At 44.9% G+C, this 19,241-nt stretch overlaps 1 protein-coding gene across 8 annotated transcripts in view; it reads left to right on the top strand.

Moving 5' to 3' along the window:
• The first annotated feature begins 2,638 nt into the window (after window positions 1–2,638).
• The window catches only part of LPP (LIM domain containing preferred translocation partner in lipoma), a 326,612-nt gene continuing 310,009 nt past the window's right edge, over window positions 2,639–19,241 (top strand). For 6 of the 8 annotated variants that reach the window (XM_021536845.2, XM_077785685.1, XM_021536844.2 and 3 more), the window contains exon 1: window positions 12,441–12,503. The gene's annotated coding sequence lies outside the window, so the exon portion shown is untranslated. Of the gene's footprint in view, window positions 2,875–12,023; window positions 12,142–12,440; window positions 12,504–19,241 lie in introns of those variants that run through there. The other 2 variants (XM_021536843.2, XM_021536840.2) reach the window with 2 other exon arrangements.

The following is a 19,241-nucleotide window of genomic DNA, read 5'->3' as shown; positions in this document are numbered from 1 at the left end:
TGTTCCATCTGCTGTGAGAGCACTCCCATAGAATACTGCTGTGTTACTGTAAATTTTTCTGAGCCCATGTTATTTCCTGGGAGAGGTGCTCATAAGAAGACCATTACTATTAAACTTCTAAAATTTTAACAAAAGTTAAAGCTATAGCCTAAAAACCATAGTTACCACACTACTTAAAAGAGATTAATACAACATAACTTTCCAACATAACACATATAGTATTCATTTTAATATTTGCAAAGAAACAATCATATAATATGCATTTTTCACAGCATGGTATGTTTTGAGGTTGGGGGGGAAGGCAGAAGGACATTAACATGAGAATAGTCATTTATTAAAATGCTGCAGCCCTGAGAAAGAAGAGAAGGAATTGTTGCTTTCAGAGATTGTGTGTAACAACTGACAGGGGACTTCCCTTCTTCTCTACTGGAGTATGACCTCCATTCATACTTAGCTGCTCTGGTTTATATCTATATGTTGTAGCTCTAAAACCCTCGGAGCCGAGTTCGTCTGCAATATTTTTTACGTAAAGCATTTATTTTAACAGCTTCCCTACATGGACTGTGTGCAGTTCTTTGGGGACAAGGCCATTTTTCAAAGTTAGTGCTGCAGAGACAATAAAAAAGAGCTAAAAGAGATTAGAGTTTTGACTCTTACTATATATCAGGGAAATCTTACTGGAAACCTCAGACAGATGCACAGTAAAAAGGCTAAGCATGCTGCTTCCGTGATATATTTGCCTGAAATTGCTAGAAGACTCATATAACTTTTCCCTGTTTGCACTTGAGAAACAGATTGCTTCACTTCTTGATCCAAAGTTTGAGCAGTTCATGCTTGAAAAACTGCAAACCGAGGGGCATTGGCTGATAATCATGTAATTGTGCTGCTTTTCTGTCCTTTTTTTTTTTAGTGTATGTTGACAGCACATAAATCATTGTAGCTTTCCAGATAGTTATATTGGTAGAGCTCTGCTCCCAGGATTTAAAGACAAAGTCTTGCAATATGAGGACTGAACATGAGCTGAGCCATGGCCACTATCACTGTCATGACCACTTTGCTGACAATAAAAGGTTAATCCAAACAGCATTGACTGCAGGCCTGTGTACAGCAAAGTCACACTGGCTTTGTTTATTATGGGCTAAGAGGGACCACATGGAGAGTTACCACAGCTCAGCTAATATATGGTAAGTTGCTAAGCTTGCAAGCCTTGAGTCCCTATTTTCTGATTCACATCTGACACAGGAAATGGAAGACAATAATTAATGAGTGGAAGAGGAGATATGACTTTACAATAGAAAGAGATGGTGAGATAACCTTATTACATATTTCACTGGATCTTTTACCAAACAGATGATAGACTCATTATAAAGGGTGCACAGAACAAAGGGAACACTGACATTTAAAGAGATTCTGCTCCGGAAATCAGCCACAGAATTGGCATGATGGGTTTCCGTGACTTTTATGTTTGGCTTTCGGGTGAAGGAACAGCTTTGTGTCTATTAGACCTGCAAAGTGTTGCAATGTGGGAGTTAACACTGATTTTTAGTCTGATGAGAATTTGGTCTTGAAGTATGCTTCTGTTTCTTCCTCCACCTCTTTTTTTTTCTTTCTTTTTTTCTTCTTTTTTCTTTCTTTCTTTTCTTTTAATCTTCATTCTCCATGAAGCAGCTAGCAGCTGCTTTTGCTCCACTGTTTACTTTGTTTGTTTTTTCTCACTTGTTCATAGGGCAGGGCTGCTTTTCCCACTATGCTTTTGCAGCTTCAAAGCTGTCTTCACACAAGCTGATACTACCCTGGTTTAACCAGTGTGAAATTTTGCATTTGGTGATCTACATCAGGTGTAGGATGCCTTATCCTCATTCATTTACAAAACTCTTCTAACCAACCAGAGATTAAAAACCAGCTCTATTGATAATAAGAGCGTCTGCATGGCCTTGTGCCCTGATTTAGTTAAAATGTCTTAAAGCTGCCCACTTTTAAAATAGTGCCATGGAATATGCACTCGATATGTCAGAAATATCATGCCAGGGCTGTACAAGCTATTGAGTTGTACCCTCAGAGATATACCATAAAAGCCTTTGTTTTTAAGGAGCCTGGAAAATAAGAATGAAAATGCTTCTAAGACTGAAGTCTGTAAGTGCATTGTGGAATTGAAGAGTAGCAATACTAGAATAATGCACTGGGTAAGAGAAAACCACATCTGGCTCCGTGTCACCTCTGTCTTGCAAAGCAACCTCGACAGACACCACAACTCCTGGAGTGTCTTTGGGAGCAGTGGGTGCTGCCTGCTTGTGTTTGGAATCACTTGGAACACGATGGGCTTAAAGCCAGCTTAAGTCTCATAAAAACCTGTAGATAATACCCAAACAAAAGGCTGTGCTGGGGCCATTTTGCACTTTCTGAAATGTTTCTCAGAATTTGGGTTCACAGGAAATTGCAACTTTCCGGTCTGATTCAGGAAAACATGAAATGTCAGATTTTTCTGTGGAACAGAGATTTCAGCACTCATTCAGCTGAGCCAGCAGGTGAGGAGAAGCTTAACAGTAGCACATGGAGTTAGTGTCCACCACAGTAATCCCTTGAGCAAAGAGCACGAGGCTGGAAAACTCTGAAAGGGAAGTCAGAATGACCCTAACAGAAAACCTTTCCTAAAGGAAGCCACATCTGTTGAAGCTGGCATGGAAGACTGTTCTCAGGAGGAGCGAGATGCAAAGTTCAAGGGAACTGCCTGCGAAGACACACGGTGACGGCGCTGGGTTATATAATGTGCCTTGGTGTGAGGAAGCTCTTTGTTCTATTTACAAATCCCTGTATTACTGACAAGGAAACTTTGATGGCTGCCTTCCAAAGACAACAACGAAGAAAGAAAGAAAGGTGGGTTTTTCTTTGTCTTGCAGCTCCCATAAATCCCCTCCTATTCTGAAATGTGATTTTTAAAATTATTTTTCTTTCCCCATGTGTAATCCCATTGCAGGTTTTACAAGTATAATTACAAAGCAATTAAATGTGGGAGCAATGAGGAAGACTGTACCAAGGAACACTGAGCCTATTTGTTTGAAAACTCCACAGGTGCTGGTTACAGCTTTGAAACACCAAGGTTATTGTGTCTGAAGAGTATTGTTTCATCCACAAAGAGGTCAAATACCAGAGAACATTCTTGGATATTATGTGAGATTTAAGCGAGACTTGTTCCTCAAAGACTACCTTATGAACCAGTTTATCTGATACAAAAGCTCCCAAACCCAGAGAAAACTGAGGGTGAGATTGGAATACCAACAGAGAAGATAGAGCAGAGGCCACAAAATCATGAATAATGCAGAGTAGAGGGATAGAGATTGAATAATCACTATTTGCTATAGCACGAGAACACTGATTTTCATTAACAAACAATCACAATCATTTTTCTCTGCAGAAACCAGCTTTTATTAAACAGATTCTTCTAAGTCAATCTCTGGGACTCTGCCTCTACTATTCACTTTTCTGTACTCCTCAGTAAATATTTAGACTGAATGGTGTAGAGCTGTAATGTCCTCTGGGAATAATCTTTGGTACCTGTCACTAAATCCATTCTACATATTTGCTGGTGAACAGTTTGGCTGTAGATTAGATGCTGTTCTTGCTATTCAGTGAAACATTTCCCTGGGTACTTTAGGGGCAAAAGGCATTTATTTGGTATAAGCACATTATATCATATTTGGTAAAAGCACATTATAAAGAATTATAAGGTAGAGAGAGTCCTTCCAAGTTTTGTTCAAACTCCCTTTCAGACATCAGGAGTTCTTTATCTCAGCTGTCTATCTAGGAAAATATTTACCCATTATAATGACCTAATCACAGGAAAGGGCCAGGGCCCAATTTTCTCATTTGCCTGCCTGTCTCATTGTGGGGTGAGGCTTGATGCAGGGTGTGTACCAGTCCCAGATCCCTGTGCAGAGCATGCAGGTGGTGCTCAACACCAATAGTATTAACCAATGCAATGCTCTGGGTGCTGGGGACAGAGTCAGGGTGCTCTCAAATGTTGCCTTGTGATATACAGCTTCTCCATCAAGGCCTTCCTATCATTTGGGCAGCATGGCCATGTCTTCTAGGAATCTGTGTTCAATACCAAGGTGGCTAAAGCAAGGCTGAGTTGATGGTTGTTCCTACCTGAATGTAAAAAATGAGTGAAAGATCTTAACTGAAAGACATTGGATCCATTCTGCTTAGGACAAAAGCAGAGCAGCAAAGAGCCCAGATGAAGTTATGGACATTCAAAGAGTTGAGCTGCTGTGTTTCCACAGGTGAAGTTGCAAGATGATCCCTCTATAATAAGATAGGGTGGGAAAGGTTATATAATTAGGTTGCTTGTTGCCCTAAGCCCTCCTTCTCTGTAAGCTAAATAAAACAAATGCTTCAAGGATAGGTCATTATCAATGATCAGCTGCCCAAAGGGAGGAAACAGAGGGTGGTAAACAGCTAACACATGGGTGTAGACAGCTTTTGAATGAGTGGAGAAAGGTGGCATTTTTCAGTCTATGGCTGGGAGAGGTGAGATGTTGAACAGGTGAGATGGGCCTGCAGAAGTTCTGAAAATGTTAGAACCTTGTGGCTGAAATGTAGACAGGATAACACAAATACCAATTGGATTGTTTTTCTTCTTTTCCCTGCAGTAGGTGTGAGACTAAGAAACAAAGGTGGCACCAAAATGTCATCTTTCCTGAAGCTTTGGAGCCATTTGACTATCTCTAAAAGCTCTGTGCAGGTCTTGTATTTGTAAGCACATTGCTTCAGATTCACAGCCTCAGCTAGCCCTTGCTAGGAACCTTACCACATTCCTGGAGCTATGGTGGCTGTGGCATCAAACAGATATTTGAAGTGCTCTGAGAGATGGGACATAATACACATAGGTGACTCTGACATCTTAAGGATTTGGCCGAGGCACCAGTGAGATCCTAAGGTTTCTCCAGTGCAGCCACAAGCCCAGTGTTCTCAAATTAATACTTTGAAGGAAAGATGGTGCTTCCAGCACACATTTACTCTCAAATTGTCCACTAGATTAGAGACAATTTGGAAGAGATCTATAAACAATCTGGTTTAGCTCTCTGCAGACATTCCTCTCCAGCCACAAGCAGCTCATGAGCAGTTTGAACCCAGCTCCGGTGCCAGGGATCTGTCACCTCACTGGCAGCAGGGTTGGGCTGTCTCCTTGGTGATCCAAATTTTTGATGGTGTGAGGAAATGCACATTCAGGGATGGCTGAGCTCAGGGATACTGAGGTACCCTGTACTGTCTCTGTGTTCCAAAGTGAGACAGAGTAAATGGAGCAGCCTGTGGGCAGAGATGCTCTTGGTCAAGGTCAAACATGGGTTGAAATGGATCTATAGAAATTCTTGAGTCAGTCCATACTTGTGTGCTATAAGGTATACGGAGTTCTGAGGGTAGCTAATGGAGGTAAGGAGTCCATTACTTTCATAGCCCAGCGTGATCTCCCAGAGCCCAGGGAAGGGCTGTTGTCTCCTTTTATTGATGGTGCACTGAGGCACAAAGCTTCAGAGTACTGGGGAGAAACATGTTGGACAAATGTTTCTCATTAAGAAATGTTTATTTGTCAGACATGATTCCTTTCATGTAGTGCACGTGGGAGTGTATCCATTTTAGCAAGATACTCTAGGAAATGTTTTCTTGGAATCAGCATGGAATTTCTGGCTGAGGTGGTCCTTTGTTGTGGCATGGTTATTCCTGGGCTGGCTGGGAGTCTGTAGGCCAGGTCTTGGAGCTGAGGCTAGCAAGGTGGGGAATTAAAACAGGCAAGCTGATTCTCAGTCACTTCTGGCTCTGTGATGTGTTTTTCACTGCATGCTTTTTTGTCCTTTGTTACAAGGGAGAAAGTCCTCCAAAATGTTGAGAAGTTCTGTTTTTGTTGCAGTAGAGATGAGATAGATTCCTGACTCTCCAAGATGTTGGCAAATGGTGAAAGCTTTTCCAGCTCATTTCAAGCTGCAATTTTCCCCAAGTCCCACATCTGTTCTATTGCAGAGCTGCATACTTAACCCTGGTTTTCTGTATAGAAAATTAAGTAAATAAAACAATTTGCTTTTGAAAACTATTACTGCCTCATCATCTGGTGGAGAAAGGGCAAAGCCAGAAACTGGAGGCCCAGCAGCCATGTCCTCTCCTTTTGACCTCATTGTCCTCTGTTTACAAGCTCGTATGTCAGATTGGTCACAGCTCTCAATTCTCAAGGCAGTTGTTTTCCAAATGAAATACTTTTCTTTACATGATTTTCTTTGTATATATCTTTAGTATAAACCAAAGTAACCTGTTGCTTCTTCAAGGCTTTAAATAATTTAGGATGTCTGTAGGTGTTTTGAAGCACTCCACACAGGACACCTCCTGAGCCTGCAACCCCAGAGTTTCGCTGTTGCATAGGGCACTGTCTGATGGCACCATGGGATCTGGGCTACCTAATAGCCCAATATCCACCTCAAGTTACTGGGAACATCCACCTCAAGTTACTTGTCTTTGCCATTACCAACTGCACAGCTTTTGATTTCTTAAACTCTTCTCATCAATCCTGTTCTTTGCTCAAGTCTGCCCAAAGGCTCAGAAAGGGAAATGGAAATGTCCAGGGGTCAAGCAGAGAAATCAAGTTCAGATGAAAACTATCAAGAGAGAATGTGTTGCCTCTGAGCAGGGTGGTCAGAGGGTCACTGGCTTATTTTCCAGTCTTGCCAAAAAACTCCTCTTGGATCTGTTCAATGCAGCAATGCAGCTCAGACTGATTTTCATCCAGAAGAGCTCTTCATATTTTAATTTTGGTTTGCTTTTTATTTTCCTTTGTTCATTGTGAATTATTTATCCTGTGTTTCACCAAGGGAGTCTAATTTTCTTTTCTTCTTCCTTCCTAATATTTAAAATCTCTCTAGGTGTCTCTGCAATACACCCATGTTCCCTGATTGAAGGAGTTACAGACAAAATCCACAGTTGGCATTTTTAGCTTACAGAGATAACATTTTGTGGCTGTATACATTTCTATGTGCTGTAACTCTATTTACTTTAGCAGAAGAGTCCTTAAGATTGACGAATGAAGAAGCATCTTTAAAATATCTATCTTGCAAATGTGTTAATGCCTATATAGGTTATATGTCCCTGTGGAAATAAGAAGAGGCATTCTTTTAATAAACAATGGAGTGCATCCAGTTTTTCTTCCTACTTAAGTTATTTCCAGCACATTCACTAAAATGCTACCAGATTCAATAATATTTGTCTTTTTCTTGGCTTCTTACATATATAGCTTTCTTCCATGACAACAAGTCCAAGATTTTTTGGAGCTGAAGCAGGAATGATGATGTGTTTTTGTTGTTGTTGTTCTTCTAACCAGCTGTCTTTGCTCATCTTGCTGTCACTAGGAGAAGACATCTGCTTAGTACATTCAATATTTTCACTTTGATTCTCAACAGGGAGGTCAGAGCCCATGCAAAAATGTCCCCCAAAATATTTTGTTACCACAAATATTTCTTTTAAGACTGGGGTACTTTGTTTATTCAGTGTAGGCTCCATAAATTATTTAACTGATTCTCTTCCTGTAAAGCAAAGCACTCATGATTTCTGTGCTCAGATCTGGACATGAGACATTTACCATTAGTGAGATACTGTGCAAGATATTGGATGGTATAAAATACTAAGTCTAGTGTTTGTACTTCTGCTTTAATTATTACACATCATTCTGATGAGATACTAGAACTTTGCTTTTTTCCCCCCACTAAACTGAGACCCAGAGAGTGAGGATTGTTAATGAAATTATGAACTTCTTTACAAATTCTTTGTGTTAATTTCATTAGAATTCATTAGAAAAAAATGAGTAGTGCTAGTAATGGTTTGGATATGCCAAAATGCTTCGGGCAGTTCTTTCTTCTAGTACTAGCTAGTCCCCTTCCTCATTAACCAAAGATACAGTCTAGCAAAACACTTCAATCCTTAAATCCACCCTGTTCAATGGAACGCTTAAATCTAAGCTGAAATCTCTCTGGGCTCAAATTGGATTTAAGCGTGTCCTTAAAATGATGTGTGTTACACTAACACATTGCTCAGCTGTACTTCTCAGCACTGGAATATAGCAGTTTTACAAAACTTTACCATTCCTGAGGCACAGGCTACTATGGCCTAGAGTGTAGATGAAGCAGAGCAGGGAGTGGAGCCTAAAATGTTTGCAGGAAGGTTTATGCTTTCCTGAGCTACCCCAAACTCACCATGGACAACAGTGAAATTATATGGAATTAGACAGGACTGGTGGCCAGGTAAAACTGAGCATCCTGTGAACCACTTGAAACTCCGAGATGTGCCCAGAGATGGAGGGTTTGATGATGGCTACTATCTCTGATACACTCACAGAAAATTGGGGAGTTAGTTGGCAACTGTATTTCTCACCAGTGAAGATTCCCCTGGGGTTTTGGCCCAGTCTCAATTGCTGTCAGAGATCTGTGACTCACTAAAGCCTGCTCAGTACCATGCCTTGCATTCCTGTCTGGGTGCAAACATATCTGCAAAGTGGGGAATGACAAAGCTTAGCCCCACTGCTGTTTCTAGATTCGTTCCACCAGGCAGCACACGTGGATCTCTGCATCAGAAACAAGCACCCTGTTGGGAAATTAATTCAGTCTTGCAGGATGAGTCTTTTCTCGCCCGTCTGCCTAGTATCCATGCTGGTGTTTCCTCATTCCTTCCCCAGTGCCACAGGAATGCTGCTGCTGTGAGCTCAGGTTTTGCATGTGCTTCCAAGAATGCCCTTCAGAGACTGAAGGGTCAAGTGTGACACTGCATGTCTTGCTGGAAACTGGCGTCCTCCTGGCAAGGTGGAGGAGGAGTGCTGTGGTTTGGGGCAGAGGAGTCTCCAGTTGATCTAACACTAATTGCATCTGATCCTTGTCTGTAAATTAGGTGGCAGCTTTCCCAAAAACACATGCTTAGTGTGTTTTCCAGCCTCTTTGGCTTTTACACACAGAAGAATTAGTTCACCAGGTGGGTGACTTTCCTGTTGTTCTGGAATTGTTGCTAGTGAGGGAATATCTCAGTTCCCCACAATTTCATCTGATTAAGAGCTAACTTGCAACAAAAGCGACTTGGGTTAGAGATAAAGCAAACATATCCAGCCGTGAAATTCTGGAATGGATCCTCTAGATATTCTTATGAGTAGGGTAGGTGAACCCCTGTCAGTTTAGGCAGTGCTGCTCCTGCTTTATGGCCTGAGAGGTGGAATTCCTGCAGCTTCCCATCCTGAGTTTTTTGTTTTGTGATTTTTTTTGCATATGAAATCTCACTGAAAAGGAGAGACCCAAACTGAAAAGCAAGGTTTCATTTGCTGACTTCTGGAAACTTTGCACAGAATGGGGTTTGATAGGAGGTCATGATGTGTCATTCCCTGCTTTAAACCTTGTGCTGTGGATTTCTAAGGGCTCCTGTAGACATGGGAAGGTGAACTGACTGGTTTCAGTCACACAATACAGGGAAAGTAGGAGCAGAAGCCAAGTTTCCAATCTCCTAGTCATGCACCTTAAACACTAAAAAACTTAATTTCCTTGAATTAATACTGGCCCAGGCTGACTCCTGTATTCCTGCCTCCTGACTGGCCTATGCAATGTCAGGCATTTCAGTCTTTTGCTGTTTAATTCATTTTGCTGCTATGGTGCAGGGTGCAGTAGATATTACCAAAGGAATGATTGTATGTTTGCCAGTGTTTTTGATTCTTTCCAGGCAAAGAGCAGATTTTCACAGCCAGGCTCGACACCTTGAATTTTCTACTTTCATTTCCAAAGTGTATGATATTGGTCATGATAGGAAACTGAAAAAAAACCCAGAAAATTCATGCTGTGTTTGACAAGGCAGTGACCATTCTGGGCAGCACGTCACAAGGGTAATGGGCTGCAAATCAAACTTCTGCTGCTGTGCTGCAGAGGATTAGTCACAGTTCATCTACCAGCAAAATGGAGGTAGTAGTAGTTACTATCTCAAACTCTGGAGGCTCAAAGCTTAAAACTTTTGGGATGATTTAAAGGACGCTGCTATGGATGGGCACAGTATTCTATCTTCTGTTAACAGCACTGGAAAATTTCATAAGCTTGATGGATAAATAAGCAATAATTGTTGGATATGGGACCAGGAAAATATTTGACCACTGTTTTTGTCTGAATTAGTAAATGAAGAACAGTTGTCTCATCTTGGGCCAAAGGGGTTTTTTAGTGTTCATATACTTCCCCTAGGTATCAGTGACACAACACAAGGACTGTTACAGCTCTGCAAGAAAACTTGAAGAAAGAAAAGCAAAAGAGGCAACAGCTCCTGTGTCTATCTTCTGTTGAGAGCTCCACCATGCTGAGACTGACAGACATGGGTGCCAGGAAACCCCTGGTTATGACCACCTGCTCCTAGTGGAAGAAAATCCCATTGTGACTTATCCTCAGGGTGCAATGGAGGAGCACGAGCTCACAGGCCAGCACTCAGCTGGGACAGGTGAACTGTGGGTTTTGCAGGAGGGAACTGAACCTGGGTTTACAGAGCCTCAGGCAAAGGCTTTGGCTGCTCAGCTTGAGCTGGTACTACAGTCTCCTCCATCTGGAAATCAGCCGTGCCTGTGTCTTTCACAAGAGGCCAGGTTCACAGAGCACTGCTGGCTCTCTAGGTAACACCTATGGCACTGGGTGACTCATGTGCTCTTCAGCTTTGGGCACTGGGTGACTCATGTGCTGTTCAGCTTTGGTTTAGGATCTCAGCAGGGTTTAAACACCAGGTAGGCAGCTAGGACAAGGCTGGGGTATTTCTAGTCATAGTCCTAATGCTTAGAAAACACCTGCAGCCATGACTGCTCATGCAGATTTAGCTGCAGTGCTTCTAAGGAGACAATCTGGCCCTGGCATGCCTCTGTTCCTGGGGGGAATTTAACACCCCTGGTAAACAGGGCGAGCGTGAGACACCAAATCAGCCCTAGAGGGGGAGATTGCACTGAGGACTAAATTTGGGAATGCGACGCTTTCCCTTCTGAGGAGTCTGTCAGGGTGGGGTGAAATCTCTGATTGGGAAGTACACTGGTTTTGGCAGCCAGGGAAGGTGGAGAGAGGTTGAATCACAATTCTCTGCTGCAGCTTAAGTATTTTAGGCACTGACTATCCTTTTTTTTGTGTCCAAATGAGCAATCTTGCCCTCCTGGGGCTGTCAAGCGCTGACTGTGGACATTAAAGGTGGTAATGGGATAAGATGTAAGCACCTTCTTGAAAGCACACACCAAAGCCCTTTATTTTAAAAATGAAATACATTTGAAGTGCCTACAAACTAACCCAGCAATCTCTTTCCAAATCAGTAAGGTTTGGCAAGGCTCCCCTCCACAGCCTGAACACAATGTAACCCTTCTGTCTTCCCGTTCTCTTCAGGGCAGATGTAGATACCGAACAGCTACTTTAAGAGTAACATTCCATTATAAAAACAATCACACTCAACATCCCAATTTATTTTAATTGCAGTCCTTAGAAATAGCCACAAAACAATCAAACAGAGAGCAATCAGAAAATAGTTTCCCTCCCCCCTCTCTTTAGTATTCACGACAAGTCTGGTTTTGAATCTGTGAAGAGGCAGCTCCTTTAGAACTCCTTGCACCTTTTTGACCTCCCCTCACCTTGTTCTTTGCCCCAGCTGGGGAACAACAGATTAAAAGCTGGTTGGAGAAGCACCTAAAGAATCAAAAGGAGCCCTGGACAAAACTTCCCTGTGAAAAGTTGGATCCTGCAAGGCACAGGGTGCATTTCTGGGCCTGCGGCTCTCCTGGCTCCGGGATGCAGAGCAGGAAGGTGATGCTCACCGGGTCGGGGCCGCCTCCATCCCCGTTCCCCCCCGCCCGGGTACCGGGAGCCGCCGCCGCCCGCGCCCCCCCAGCCGCGGCGCAGCGCAGCCCCCTCCCGCCGTGCGGCCGCCCCGGCCCCGGCCCCGGCCCCAGCCCTTACATGGACAAATCTGCCTGCAGGGAAAGGCAGGAATTTGGGCCCTTGACGTCAGCCGCGGGCAGAGCGCGGCAGCCCGGCAGAGCGGGAGGCAGCGGCCGCCGCTTTCGCTTTTTGTTCCGGGGCCGTCCCGCCGAGCTGGGGGCCGCCGGCCGCCCCTCCCTGCGCCCCAGGGGAGGTAAGGGCCGGGGGGGGCGCGGCCGGGGGGATGAGAGGAGGCTGACGGACCGGAGGCAGGCAGGGAGGGAGGGAAGGAGGGAGGGATGTGCGGGGCGGAGCGCGGGAGGGGCTGCCCGGGAGACGCGGCGGGAGCGGCGCGGGGGTACCGAGCCGGGAGCGCGGGAGGGGCGGCCCGGGGCACGCCGCGGGGCAGGGGCGCGGAAGGGGCCGCCGGGCGGAAGGAAGGGGCCGGCGGCGGGGCCGGGGGCGGGCGGTGCGGGGCGGCCCCGGGGGGCGGTCCCGGTGCCGCCCCCGGCCCGCCCCTCGCCGCCTCCTCCCGCCGCCGCCGCCGCGCTCGCCTCCGCTGCCTCCTCCCCCGAGGTATTGTTGCAGATAATAACTTGCCCCCTTCCTCCCCCCACCCCCGTCCGCCCGCCGAGGCAGCTGTGCCACAGCTGGAGCCCCCGGCCGGGGCGGGGAGCGCTGCCGGCCGCCCGGGGGGGCCGCCCTGGCTCCTCCCTCCGCCCGGGGCGCCGCGGCCGCCGGAGGGGCCGGCCCGGCGCGGTGCGGCTCGGCCGCGGGGCGGGGGCAGCGCCGGTGCCCGGGGCAGGGGGAGCAGCCCCGGTGCCGGGCGGCCCCGCTGCCCGAGTCCCGGCGGGCCGGGCCGGGCCGGGCCGGGCGGGCCGTGCCGCAGGTGCACCTGGCCCGGGCGGGGGCTGCCGCAGCCCCGCCCGCCGACCCCCGCCCGCGGCTCGTAGTAAATAACAAGTTGAGTAAAGCTCCGGCAGCTTTTTATATGCCGGGGGAGGCCCTGCCTTCCCCACCAGGTAAGGACGGAAAAGTTTCCCACACCCTGACGTCACCCACGGCTTTTTTTTTTTTTTAACTTTTTTTTTTCGTATAAGTCTTTTTTTTTTTTTTTTTTTTTTTTTTTTTTTTGCCCTTCCCCTTTCTTGCTCTGCTCTTTTGAATAGGCAAACCTTACTCCTGCCATTGCTCAGGAGCACTCCTCGCACCCCGCGGCTGTGCTGGGAAGCCGGCAGTGCTCCCAAGGAGCCGTGGATGAAGCAACTCCTGCCTAATTGCTCTGCCGCCTGTACCTCCAGGTGCAGCTTGGCCCTGCCGGTGAAACAAACGAGAGTTGGCTTCTTCTGCTTTGTTTTGATTATTTTTTGTTTGTTTCTTTTTTCCTACACCTGTAGGAATTGACTTATTAGCCCAGTTGTGGTGTTCTTGGGTTAATTTCCTGTCTGTTTCTTTCTGTTTTGCTAGGCAATTGGTACACAAAAGTTTAAGGAGCTTGCAGGAGCCATAAAACCTTCTGGTGTGTCTCCCTGCATATCTGCAACACCTTGGTCCCTCTGCACAAACGGGTTTTGACCCATGCGAAAAAGTCTCACATAGAACCCACAAGTGTTTTTGGACACATTCCAGGATTTCTTTGCTTCCCTGAACTTACCTGTAGAATTTGTGCTTGTACATTCCAGGGGTTTCTGGGGTAAGAGCTGAGAGAGTGGGGAGTGCTTGGGAGCTGGGTGATACATCAGGTGCCAGCTCACCAAGTAGTTAGAGAAGTGGGATATTAGGAAAGTATGGGAACATGCAAAGCTGGAGAAGAGGACACAGCATTTCATCTCTATGTTAATAATGTGGCTGTGTTCTTGCTGAAAAATGTTGGCTGCTGTCCTGTGTGTAGTTCAGCCTGCTGTGCATCAGGACAGTTTAGGGATGTGGGGGACTTTCTAATTATCCCCACTGTTGCTGAAGCACGACTGGCCCACACAAAGCTAAAATAGTACTCTGTGATTTCCCTTGGGAAATATGTGTGTCTGTGGATAAAGATTTATTGTTGAAAGTTTCCCTCTGTCTGTTGGCTTGGTCTGTCTCACCCTGCCCACCCCATGACCTTACAGCCTATTGCTCCTAAATTTAATTAGCTCTGTTATTCCCCTATTTCAATTATTTAGCCTTTGTTGGAGGGTTTTTCCCTGAGGGATGGGCTATCAGAAGCTCATGGTGTGGGTGGTGGCCACAGAGCCACCTGCCATCAAACCCCTACCCTCCCTGTCAAATCCTGCCTTTAACTTTGTTATGGTGCAGGTGCTGCTAATGGGCCCTTCAGGCCTATTACCGTTGTTCCATGATGCTGTCTGTGATATGCAGTTGTGAAACCAGGAAAAATGGGCAAAAGTCTGGCTCTACACTGGCAAGTCAGAAGGGATGTTTGGATCTTGGGAATTGTGGTTAGTTTACCTGTTTGTGTCCTGGAAATTTGCAGAGCACATTGTATTTCCAAGTTGGATTCCTCTGAGAAGCACCTTCAGCTGTGCTGCATTAGTGAGGTAATGGACACAACCAGGAACTGGTGCAATGTAATTCAAGCTTTCAAGCAGTGTAATGGCAGATTCAGGTGTGTATCCCTTGCTAAAGCACTTGCTTTTCTAGGATATTCAGAAGCAAAGCTCCAGAGCTGGACTAGTGAGTTTTGCAAGCTACCTAATAATGTTGGTTGCAGTTTCAGGGGAGCTGGACTGCTTTTACATATATTATCGTCAGTATGTATTTTTAATTATGACTTCTAGTAAGAATTATGGTGTGGGGGTTCATGCTCAGAGTGAAGACACCTGTTTGAAGCTTGGCTGTTACCTTGTTTGTTAAAATCACTTGTGTCTACCTTAATGCCTTACTATGAAACTTAAGTAATACTCTTGTGATCAGTCAAATTTTGTGTATGCAGTTTTGGAGAGGAATAGTAAGAATGGCTGGGAGCTGGAAACCTGAGGGAGTTTTATGAGCAATATGGGATCACTCCTATTAAAAGGATGCATGTTAGAAAGGTGTCAGAGAAACAGTGAGTGCTGTGGAAAAGGGATGTCTATTCCTTTGTAAAAATGAAAACCAAGGTGAAAGTGGTGGATTCAAAGTGAAGAAAGTTCAGTGTAACTAATGGTGGATTTATGATGGAGAATGTTGCTAAGAACAAGAGTTTAGCCAAGTCTGAAAAGAAGATGGGATGGCTGTATGAGTGTCAGGTGCATTGGGAGTTATACAGGCCTGTAGTGGTGCCTGTTGTATCATAAATATCTGATTGGAAAGAAGAAACAGTTTCATGTAGGTTTCCATGAAGCATCTCTGGCTGACACTAGATAGACACAGATAGAGAAAAGCAATATCTTGGGTGGATGACAAATTGTTCCAAGAACACAGTTTCTGTGTGCCTGTGGAAACAAATACCCTCAGGGTGCCCGCAGTGGTTTCTCTATTGCTCTGCCTATAATGGTTGTGTGAACAATACATTCTCAGTGGCGTTTTGCTGCTCCTCAAGCTTCTGAAAGCCTGACCCACACAGCTCTGCCTTTTGCCTACTGAGCTCTTCTCTCCTTGACATGGCTTTGAGAAACACTTGCACACTCTGCTCTGGCTGGCCCCAGATGCTGGGTTTCACCTTTAACTGATTGTCCAGGCTCTGCTGTGCTCTGTGGCAGCCCTGCTAAGGTGGAGCTAAGTCTCTGTGAATGTGTGGAGAGGTTCTAAAGATGGCATCAGGATGGTGAAGAAATATACACTGGCCAAGAGTAGGTCCCTTCCAAATAGGGATATTCTGCGATTCTTTAGATATGTGTGTGCTTTTTAGGTACTTTGTTTTTGATGGGGAAAAACCTTGAGGAAAGTAAGATGAATACGAAGTCCGTGTGACCCAGCAGAAGTCTGTGATTCAGCATCTGTGTTTGCTGTGTGCACATGTGAGTGTGACAATGATGCTCCTGTCTTCAAGACAAGGTCTTCCACACTCAGTCTTTCACCCCAGCAGCTTCCTCATCTCCCTTTGCTCTTGTATCAGCATAGTTCTGTGAAAAGCTAGAGACTGCAATTGCAGCCGGAGCAGAGGAGGAAGGAGCAAAGGAGATGGAAACCATAAATTATGAAAGGATGTGGGCTATCTGATGCACAGATTCACAAGGAACAATGCCTTTAAAGAGTGTGGGTTATACATAGGAAAATACTTTAACTTTACAAACAAGGGTTCCAGAGAAGGGATTGGAGGGAAGATCTTGTGTTTGGTGTCCATGTGTGCATTGGAGGAGAGAATCAGTAAAGTTTGAAGAGCTTAGCATTTTCCTCTTTCTGATTTAGGAAGTTCTTTGTTTTGCAAAATAGAAACAAACAGAGAAAAGAAAACAACAAATCAAACCGAAAACCACAGACCAGAAAAAACCCCACAAAACATTATAGCTTTTGAGAGCTTATGTCTTCCTGAGAAGCAGAGTTTAACAGGGTTGGTTCTTTTCATTCATCCTGCTCCTGCGTATGGCAGGCCATGTACAGCTGGCGATGTTTTCCAGTGCAAACTTGAAAAAAAAATAAAACCCGTTACTCACACTTAATCATTGCAATTAAGGTTATCGGTAGAGACAACTCAGTGGAGATGCTGTTTTGATCTTCAGGAGCTGGTTTCGATCAGGTTCTGAGCAACTGCAAGAGCTGGCATGAAAATGATAGTTTTTTAAGTCACTGTCAGCAAGTCTCTGTCATTTTAGACTGTCAGTATCTGTTGTTGGGATCTGTGGGTGACAGTGACACACACGTGTGAGTCAGAAGATCTCCCAAACTATCACAATATGCTCAGAGAAGGAAAACAAACATCGGTGGAGTTGTGGGCTGCTGATAACCTTTTCTTAGACAATGTTGTAAGCTTTTGAGTGTTGCAGGCTGTTAGGATGTTTTTTGTTGCCCTTGATGGCATAAGGGAACCTTGGAATACTGTGATTCTTCAGCAAATCCATAAATTACTTAGGTTGGTTTGGGGGCAGGGAGGGAGGCATGAGTGTCTCTGGCTTATGCCAGTTTTGTTGCTGGGGCCATCAGCCCTCCTTGGGGTTTGCAGATCTGGCTCAGAGAATCCTGTCTTGTACCTTGGAGAGTTTATGCACATGAGCATCCCCTAAGTAGGTTCCATTCAGCTCCTGGCTGCTTTCTTCCCCTTGCTCCTCCTGCTCAGTGATGCTTCAAAGCAGGAAAACTTCTGCCAAATCTTGGATGATTTTCCTGCCAGTGGAATAGTTAGTTGAGATTTAATATGGCCATTATCTTTAGGTAATAAAGTATCAGCTAACTTGCCATAACTATCTTGTTTAATGTCTATTAAAAGCCCCACATACTTCGCTCACTGGGTGAAATTTAATAGAAGTTCATCTAAGCATTTACTGCTTATTTAATTTAAAAATAAGTTGAGCTCCATGACTGGAATAACAGGCACTGAGGATTTAATTAACATTTAGTAAACTGCCCTGTTAGCTCTGAATTGCACAGTCAGGTCTTGTTTATGCATCAATTTGTAACTACTCTCTCCTTTTTAAAAATTTTTTTTTTTTTTTTTTTGGCCATTTGATCTCATTGTGGGGAGCAGGAGTCATCTTCTGTTCTCCCTCTGCTCCTGATATCTTCTCACAGGCTTGTCAGGGCTGGGGGCTGGAATACTGCCAAGGAACCAGGACCCAGCTGCTCAGCTGTGAGACCAGCCCAGAGAGCTGGGCACAGGCAGGTGGGGTGGAGGAGACTGAATTGACAGGCTGTCCCACAGGCCTTGAAAAGGGATCTGTGCAGCCCCATGGGGTGGGTAGGCTTGCACTGTGTGGTGTGTTAGAGATGGTCCAGTTTTAAACCTTCCCTTAAACTCGGCTCTGTGATGTTTAAGTATCTCCTGTAGGGCTTTTTCAGTGGTGTGGCTGCTGCATGGAATTCAGGCTGGTGAGGTTTGCTTTTTGGATGGAGAATGTTGAGGTGTTGTTACAGGTGACTTGTGGGTGGTCCTGCTGCAGTGGCTGTGGTGGTTGTGCCCCAGCTGGGATGGTTTCTGTGTCAGTAATGTGCATGTGCATTTTCAACGTGCTGTGTGCACGTACCCTAAGGAGATCTCTGTTTCAGCAGTTTATTACCTCACCTTAACAGATTTGAATTACTCCACTTAGTGAGGCATGAATGAAAGCAAGGAGTCTCCCAGATAGTGCAGGCCACGGCGTCTGGATTGGGAGAGTGATTGAATTAGCAGTTGATAAGGGGTTGTAGCTCCAGCTGCTGCATCATCACTGCCTCACTAGCCTGGGTGTCACTGAAGTTCCTGTTCAAGCTTTTTGCTGAAGGACATCAGCTGGCTTGGGTTTGACATGCCTTGTTGTTTGAGATAAGACTTGATTTGCTTATCGTGGGTTTGGGCAAATCTTGAGAGATACCTCAAAGTATTAGTGTGGCCAAGACAAGCCTATAATCTGGATATCCCCAGAAAAAAATGGATAGTGATTGTGGCAGCCATGTGGCAAATCTGTAGTTGTTTGCATGCTGAAAACTTTGTTAAAAGAATGGTGTTTAAGTTGCAAAGTCCAAGTGCTCCAAAGCTATGAAATGCCAGAATGAAGGTCATTGAAATCTTAATTTCAGCCTCCCCTGCAATCAGGTTTTATGATATAGCCACTTAATTGCCAGGGCACCTACTCTGTGTCCAGAGTGGAAGGTGATACTTAATGAGCATCTATTCTGTTGCTTTTCTCTTTGTGCAGTGTGTGGCCCCAGGCTTTGTTTACCATGTACTGTTCAAATTCTAGACAGAATGCAGTTATTAATTTTCTGTTGTGCTTTTCTGGAGCACTCTTTGCTTTTTCAGTGGAGCACTTTGGAAGTTGGAGGAACTATTTCTGTAATGCCTTCCCAATGTGGAGGAAAATTATTCTTGCCATTTTACTGGTAGGACACTGAGGCTTGGAGAGGCATGAAACTCTGTCTCAGATCACCCTTAACACTAAAATCATGGAGTAAAAAGGAGTTAGACCAATGTTGTTCTCTTAAGTGTGCAGTCATAACTGATAATAAAGCAAATAAATGGTTGGGAAGAATTGTTTGTAATTACAGACTGAAGTTAACATCCTTTCTGCTCAGCTCCGGAGATTACTCTGAACTGTTCCTTGCACTTACGATTATCTTCTACCATATTTCCTGCTGTACCTGCCTCTTATGCTTATCATCATTATCTTTGAGTGGGGGCAAAGCCTGTACTTACCTTGCGTGAGTATTAAAATACCTAGCTTAGTGTGGAAGCTGGTCTTTGCCTCTGGCATTTGGAGGCTA

This window comes from Lonchura striata, chromosome 10 (genome assembly GCF_046129695.1).
Source record: "Lonchura striata isolate bLonStr1 chromosome 10, bLonStr1.mat, whole genome shotgun sequence".
Classification (NCBI taxonomy): Eukaryota; Metazoa; Chordata; class Aves; order Passeriformes; family Estrildidae; genus Lonchura; species Lonchura striata.
Note: the sequence above shows the minus strand (reverse complement) of the source record. Positions and strands in the feature narration are given on the sequence as shown.